At 36.1% G+C, this 7,392-nt stretch overlaps 1 long non-coding RNA gene and 1 pseudogene across 5 annotated transcripts; both read left to right on the top strand.

Annotated features, from left to right (window-relative positions):
- The first annotated feature begins 1,615 nt into the window (after positions 1-1,615).
- On the top strand, positions 1,616-4,021 carry LOC109156657. 5 transcript variants are annotated; one of them, XR_002050087.1, is made up of 6 exons: positions 1,616-1,702; positions 1,818-1,898; positions 2,745-2,880; positions 3,192-3,244; positions 3,341-3,470; positions 3,764-4,021. It is a non-coding gene; the product is annotated as an uncharacterized LOC109156657 (long non-coding RNA). The 5 variants fall into 5 exon arrangements; XR_002050088.1 differs by having other exon boundaries at positions 3,192-3,248; XR_002050089.1 differs by having other exon boundaries at positions 1,635-1,702; positions 1,829-1,898.
- A 1,997-nt stretch (positions 4,022-6,018) lies between these two features.
- LOC109156649 lies at positions 6,019-6,982 on the top strand (annotated as a pseudogene).
- The last annotated feature ends 410 nt before the right edge of the window (positions 6,983-7,392 follow it).

Raw genomic sequence — 7,392 nt, 5'->3', positions numbered from 1 at the left:
AATCAAGAATTTTTCTTGTGCTCCGAGTGAAAATAAAAAATCAGCTTTGGGATTTTTCTGAAATTAAACTTAGGAAATCAGGGGCAAAAACCCAAAAAAAAGAAAGGAAAAGAAAATCAGTTTTCTTGCGAATGAGCTTCTCGTCCATGGCGTCTTTGTGATTTAAAGCTTTAAGCCTCGACTAGATCTGTGTGCTCTGTTTCTATTGTACTAACTCGGTAGGAAATGGGTCTTCTCAAGCGAAATTCCATTAATAGCCTCCTATTTAACGGACATCTAACACCTTATCTAACAGAGGACCAAAATGGTTAACATTTTCAAAGTCAAGAACTTAATTGGATAAAAAAAAATTATCGAGGATTAAATTGGTAATTTCTCAATAGTCGAGCGAGGGACATTTCAATAATAAACTCGAGTTACAATTAAGCAATACAAACTAATATAGTAACACCACATGTGGTCGGAAAATTGGTTAGAACAGTACCGGTGTTTTTAACTCACATTTGTACTGTCCACCAGGGCGCACAATGCATTATTGTGCGCCCTGGCCCAAAACGACGTCATTTTGTACATTTTCCCGTGTCTTCTGTTATCTTCTTAAAAAAAATCTCATATTTCGAATGTACAGAATTGTATAATAGAATGTACATAATTTTATAACTGAATACACATAATTTTTTACACCATTAATAATTCAAGGGACATTGATAATTGGCATATTAAGAGGGGATATACATTACAATTTTTCCTAATATAAATTGGCATACTTATTCCAAAAATCCTGCGCTATACTAAAGAAATTATGGATGGCATATTGGCATGTAAGATTTTCTTGTATAATATATTTTAGAGCTAATTTTATTTCTATTCTTACATTTATAGGTGTCAATTCATTTTTAGTCATTTTTTTTTTCAAAGTACGTCTCTATTCACTGTTAGAAATTTCGCGTTTTCCGTCCAACTATAATTTGGTCGGTGTTTTAATAAAAATCTCAACTTTTTGTGGCAAAAGATGGATTGACGGAAAATTGGTCGGAATTTCCGTCCAACAAGTAAATGTTGGACGGAAATTTTATCCAACGTCTAGTGTTGGAAGGAATTTTGTCCAATCTTTAGTGTTGGTCGATCAACATTGTTAGAAATTGAAAATGGTAGCTATTTTAATTTTCGTCCAACATTGTTGTTGGACGGAAATTAAAAATATAGGAATACTAGAATAATGGACACTAAATAGAGAAGCGGGGAAATATATAACTTTGGGTGGGAAAACCTAATTCCCACCAAATTCCCAGCAAAATTTTCCCGCTTCATAGTCTCTAAAGCAAAATTAGGGCTTTTTCATCGTCTCAACTAATTGCTTTTATCTTCGCTGGTCGTCGCTGTCACGCCCTCTTTCGCCTGTTTGTCGTCTCCCCGTTCTCCCCATTGGAGCACAGGAAGGTCGCCAATCACCCTCCGTAGCTGCCGGTCTTCGCACATTATTTGTATATCTAAAATCCCTTAATCAACTTTCCTCTCAGTGTCTCTCTCTCGTTCCTTGCAAATCGACTGTTGACGAAGAAGCCAACGCCTTCCGCCCTCTCCTGCGAATCTACGATGAAGATGATAGACGACAAACAAAGCAAGCAGAAGCCATGGTGGACGACGAAGCTAGAAGTCAACGCCTCTGCCCCCGCCTTCCCCTGCGAATCTGTGAATCTGGGTATGTTTTCTTAATTTTGTTTTGTATTTTCTTCTTATTATTCTTCTTTCATAAGAATCGCCATGATTTTCAAATCTATTTTCTTCCCTAAATGTTGGTATATTTTTGCTGCTAGTGCTACTTCAGAGTGCAATTAGGGTTATGAACTAAATTATGAATACATTCTCTCCACCAGAAGTGATGCTTTTCCAGGATGGTAATAAAGAATTTATTTTGTTATTGATTCTTCCATTTTGTTATTGATTCTTACATGTATGGTTGTATGTATTGACATCTTTTCTATTTGATGATATTAATTTAGTTATATCTTTGAGATATTCTTTAACGATCTAGCATATTAATTTCTAGAACTTTGCATATGTTTAGGCCAACTATATTTGCTAATAAATGTATCCGTCTGTAAATGTTGAACTGCAGAACATAGCTTGCACCAAATTCCTTGACATGGGAACCTATTCTGTTACATAGAGGCAATTATGTTAGAGCTTTGATCTAGAAATTGCATTCTGTTACATTGGGGCAATTATATTAGGCTCAAGAACTTTCTGTGGGAAACACAAGGAAAAACTTTCTGTTGTGAATAAAAACTAGAAGTGTTTACGTATTAGAGTTTATCTCAATCATCATCAGTTTATTTTCTAAGAATTGTTTGTGAAAGCATTGGAATAGAAAAATGTGTTGATTGAACAACCTTTGCCTAATCTATCTATGAGGTTACATGATATTAATATATTCCAAAGTGGATTTTTTCAGTCAGACAGATAACTTATACTGGGATAATCTCAAACTACCTCAACACAAAATTTAGACCTTAATTATATTTGTTCATTAGATCAATAACCTAGGATGACCGATTCTGAAAAAAAGAAAAACTAGAGTTTGTCTGCTATCCTATAGCAGCCTTCTGAAGAGTGATCTCATCTCATCTCTCCTTTTCCATGTGCGCAAGAAGGCTGTTGATGAGGCTTGGATTATTATTTGGCTTAATAATTGCTCCTCACTATATTTGGCTTAATACACTCAACACATGTGATTAACTCAGAAACAGTGGTGAAGAAGTGCAGAAAGTAAGATCTATTTGGAGAACTTACATTCATCTATAGCATCAAGAAACTAAGGTCTATTGGGAGAAGAGGAGAAGAAGAAAGGGCTTTCTCTTTCTCCTGCTGATTCTATCTGTAAGTGTTCCATCCCCCATTGGTTAATTGGTGAACTTCATATCATGAAATCCTATAACTAAAATTAAAATACGAGTGTTTATGCTTATGCACTTTAATTTAATGTGGTTGCTGAAATGGAAGTTTGATTAATAATATGTTGAGGATTTAAGAAGAATGTAAACATTATTGCTTATCCAACTATGTATATATATGAATAAAGCTGGGGATCTTATTGTTTGTCCTTTGGATTAAAAGTTTGGTTTCTTTGAGATAAATTATTTTGGAACTTCATGTTATCAATACTGGCAATGTATTCCTTTTCAATTCAGGTGTCCAAAGGAAGAAATTCACCATTCACATATGTCATTGTTGACAACCAAAAGTGAGTGTGTTAATCTTTGCAATCTGTGGGAATTTTATGAGGTTCTACCATACATATTACTATTATCTTGAAGGTCGTTGTTCTATGATGTTCCAGAAAAACTCGTACATGCATTTCCACTCAAGGATATCCACACAAATCAAAATTGTCTTCAGCCCTTGATGGAGTAAATATTGTCTACTTAGATGGAAGATTGCATGAGACTGCTTTTCTTGTAGCGCAAGAGGTAATTGTCATTTTTATTTACTTTTCTTCATACCCATATAAGTTACTTTTTATGAAACAAGATTACAGGTAATAAAATGATCATTTCTTTATATGATTATGGCATCTAAGAGATTATGTTTTCATTCGTTTTTACTAGTATACTGAATGTTATTGTGCATTTATTTACCTTACATTTTTATTTTGGTGTTTTTTTTTTTTCTGGTTATATGCAGATTGTTGGTCATTTTTGCTAGAAATCACTTTTTAAAAATGCTGATCAAAGCCATCATATTAAATTAGTTGCATTTGTAGGTATACCCATCATCTACACTTGATCAAAGTCATTGAAGTAGAAGGCTGTGGATTCTGCATTGATCGACATTGAAGCATTGCTGGATTTGAAGGCTTATTTGGGTGCATCGATCATACTTAAGTAGTATTGATTAAGTAGTATATATTTTCATGATTTATTTATTTATTTATTTTTATTTTTTTTGTATGATAATAGTTCATTGTTGGAAGTACAATGGACATGACCATAATTTTGATGTTTAAATATATTTTCAATTTTCAATTTAGTGTGTCTATTAATTTATTGATGATATATAATTTATTAACAATAGGTAGAAATAAAATTATGGTAATATAAAAATAATAAAAATATTTCATATGATTTAAGATTTTCCTACCAACAATTGGAAGGAAAATCAAAAAATATAATATGTGAGTTTTCCGTCCAACATTGGTCCGGAATTTCCGACCAACGCATGTAGTTGGACGGAATTTCCCACGTTTTAAGCATGGTGGGTTATTGTCTGAAATTTCCGTCCATTTTTAACTATTGGAAGCTATTTCCGACCAAATATTGGAGTTGGACGGAATTTCCCACGAGCGTTTTTCCGAACATTCAATTTGGTCGGTATGTTGGACGGAAACCTCGTTTCCGACCAATATATCGCGTTTCCGTCCAACATTCGTTGGACGGAAAACGCGAGATTTCCAGCAGTGATTTAGCACTAGTATTATTGTGACATGATATTTTTTTATCATTTGTCAACAAATATGTTTCCACAAATTTCCACATATGCTCCACGCCTCATAACCAACCACATCATGCATTTAAACAACACAACAGAGACATTAGCAACATTATAACAGGGCTAAAAGCCTAAAACACAATGACAACATCCACAAACTACAGTATTCTGCATGCAGTTAATTTTAAAACATTCATTTGCTTGTCTATTTTGTTGGGACAAATCTTACTATTCTTATATTAATGAGTTACAAGATCGAGTTTATTACTGAAATGGTCCATCGACTACTGCAAAATTACCAATTTGGTCATCGATAATTTATTTTACCCAATTAAGTCCTCGACTTTGAAAATGTAAACCATTTTGGTCCTCCGTTAGATCAGGTGTTAAAAGTCCAATAAATGGAAGGGTATTAATGGAATTTCGTTTGAGAAGACACATTTCCTACCAATTAAGTCCTCGACCTTTCTAGTCTCTAATTGGTAATCGTTGCACGTCTGGGAGGGTTTGTCCCGAAACAGAAAAATGTTCTCTGGCGACCGGAAAAACAAAAAGCCTGGATCTTGATGACCTGCTAGGAAGCTACAGAAGAGCAGAGGAGAAGAAAGCCAAAAACTCGGAAAAAGAAAAAAAGGGATGAACGCCGGAGATTAGACATAGAGAAGGGGAAATGAGAAACAAATCTGGTGATAATTGAGAGAGTGAGAAGCAGGGGAAGGGAAGTAAATGACGAAGGCAGGAAGCGATATCCTCTTGCGAGAAACTTCAGATTCAGACCATTGCTTGCAGCAAGCAAAAACGCAACTTCCAACAACTTCAGATTCACCGACTTGTTGAACCCATCTCACTACCCTCGCTGCAATGCCACCTAATCTCAAGCCTCAAAGCCTGCGATAGAGTATGGACTTTTAGTATATTTAACTATTTGCATTATAATTATATATAAATAATAAGAATCAAGAATTTTTCTTGTGCTCCAATAGTGAAAATTAAAAATCAGCTTTGTGATTTTTCTGGAATTAAACTTAGGAAATCAGGGGCAAAAACCCAAAAAAAAGAAAGGAAAAGAAAATCAGTTTTCTTGCGAATGAGCTTCTCGTCCATGGCGTCTCTGTGATTCAAAGCTTTAGACTAGTTCTGTGCCTCTGTTTCTATTGTACTAACTCGGTAGGAAATGGGTTTTCTTAAGCGAAATTCCATTAATACCTTCCTATTTAACGGACTTCTAACACCTGATATAACAGAGCACCAAAATGGTTAACATTTTCAATGTCAAGGACTTAATTGGATAAAAAAAAGAGAAAATTTCAATTTTGGTCACATGACTATAGGGGCTTTGTTAATTTTAACACCTGACTTTTAAAAGTGTCAATTTAGTACCTTGAGTATGTAATTTTTGTCAATTTTGATCCCTCCGGCCAAATTGACGGTCAAATTTGGCCGAAAAAATTTAATCAAATATTTAATCTATAATTTGAGGGGTAAAATGGTCTTTTGATCATTTCTCCTAATTGGTGTTGACCGGTACTATATTTGGGGCTCGTCGTCGGCGTCTGCCTGAAAGAACACGGCGTCCCCTTCGTGATCTTCGAAAGAGTAGACTGCATTGCATCGTTATGGCATAAATGCACCTACGACTGCCTGAAACTTCATCTTCCCAAGCGATTCTGTCAGCTCCCCAAATACCCTTAACCGGATCACTACCCGGAGTATCCGCCAAGGCGGGCATTCATTAAATACCTCGAATCGTACGCTGAACACTTTGACATCAAGTCGCGGTTCAACGAATGTGTGCAGTCCACTAAGTGCGATGAGGCCTGCAAGGTGTGGCGGGTCAAGATGGCCTACCCTGACGGCTGAGAAGTCGAGTATATTTGCCAGTGGCTCGTCTTGGCCACCGGCGAGAATGCGGTGTCCGTCGTGTCGGAGATTGAGGGGCTGAAGGAATTCGGCGGCGAAGTGATCCATGTCTGCGATTATAAGTCCAGCGAGAATTTCCACGGCAAGAAAGTTCTGGTCGTCGGCTGTGGGAATTCTGGCTTGGAAATCTCCCTCGATCTTTGCAACCACGACGCTAAACCTTCCATGGTTTGCCGCAGCTTGGTAAGCAAGAAACCCATCAACTAAACGACGACGTAATGCAAAATCGCAGTTGAATTCTAATAAATTTTTCCTCTTTTTATTGTTGTTCAGGTTCATGTACTGCCCAGAGAATTTTTGGGGAAATCGACGTTCGAACTCGCTATGTGAATGATGAAATGCCTACCGCTCTGGCTGGTGGACAAGATTCTGGTAGTCCTGACATGGTTTATCCTCGGAAACAAAAAAAAAATATGGACTTCAATTGGACAATTGGAACTCAAGAATACACGAGGAAAAAACCCATGTTCTTGACATTGGTGCTCGGAAAAAGATCAGATCAAGAAAACTTAATGTTGATCCTTTTTGGGGGTACTATATTTCACAATTGCTGAACCGGGTCAATTGTCGCTGAACTGGGTCAACACCAATTAGGAGAAATGATCAAAAGACCATTTTGCCCGTCAAATTATAGATTAAATATTGGATTAAATTTTTTCGGCCAAATTTGACCGTCAATTTGGCCGGAATGATCAAAGTTGACAAAAATTACATACTCAAGGTACTAAATTGACACTTTTAAAAGTCAGGTGTTGAAATTAACAAAGCCCCTATACTCATGTGACCAAAATTGAAATTTCTCATAAAAAAATTATCCAGAATTAAATTGGTAATTTCTCAATAGTCGAGGGACCATTTCAGTAATAAACTCGAGTTACAATTAAGCAATACAAACTAATATAGTAACACCACATGTGGTCGGAAAAGTGGTTAGAACAGTACCGGTGTTTTTAACTCACTTTTGTACCGTGCACCAGGGTGCAC

This window comes from Ipomoea nil, unplaced genomic scaffold (assembly GCF_001879475.1).
Source record: "Ipomoea nil cultivar Tokyo-kokei standard unplaced genomic scaffold, Asagao_1.1 scaffold2749, whole genome shotgun sequence".
Classification (NCBI taxonomy): Eukaryota; Viridiplantae; Streptophyta; class Magnoliopsida; order Solanales; family Convolvulaceae; genus Ipomoea; species Ipomoea nil.
This window is presented reverse-complemented; position numbering and strand designations above follow the sequence as displayed.